Below are 865 nucleotides of genomic sequence, written 5' to 3'. Positions count from 1 at the left end.
GTAGAGGTCAGGCTGCTCAGCACCCCCCCAGGGCGGAGCTCCCATCCATGGAGGACCTACACCCCCACTGTGCAGTGCACTTCTGATGGAACCGTGTCAAATGTATTCAAGGTTAATTGGTGTGTGGAAGCAACACACGCAACACACACACACACACACGCACGCGCACGCACACGCGCACGCGCACACGCACACGCACACACGCGCACACGCAGCATTTGCATAAACTCTTTAAACACTACGCCAGACACAAAAAACTTGAGTTTGGAGATTTTATTGAAAATAAATACATAATGAAGAATATGTAATAAAGAAAACAGACAGGGGCCCGCCTGCAACTCAATACAGTAAAAAACTCAAAAGGTTATATTAAAAAAAGTTGCATAATATTTTCATTATCAGTTTAAATAAAGGTTGTACAGTGATCAACGAAAGGTTAGTGACGTAAACTTGTGGTGTGGAGACGATCTGAGGCTTCATGTGGAGTTTCTCTCTGTGAGATCTGTCCGTCACACCCACACACATACACACACACACACACACTAAGAGGCAACTGGTCATTTGGCTTGGCAGCAGAAAAACGCGTGGTTTAAGTTGTACTGAGAATTTAGAAATGACTATAATTCTGGATTAATGCATGACATAGAACACCTGTGGATGCTGCTGGTATGTATCTTTATTCTAGAGTCTAGAGTTTTAATGGTGTTTAACGTGTCTGGATGTGGGGATGCCCCCCCGCTCACAGTGTCACGTGCCCAGAGTGCAGGAGAACAGAATTACACACGCAAAGCCTTTGGCCATGAGAGTGGATCAGCGCAGATCTGATGCCAAGGGAGACGATTGCCTGTTGCCCCGCTGCAATTTA

The sequence above is a fragment of the Etheostoma spectabile genome, chromosome 15 (assembly GCF_008692095.1).
Source record: "Etheostoma spectabile isolate EspeVRDwgs_2016 chromosome 15, UIUC_Espe_1.0, whole genome shotgun sequence".
NCBI classification, from domain to species: domain Eukaryota; kingdom Metazoa; phylum Chordata; class Actinopteri; order Perciformes; family Percidae; genus Etheostoma; species Etheostoma spectabile.
This window is presented reverse-complemented; position numbering follows the sequence as displayed.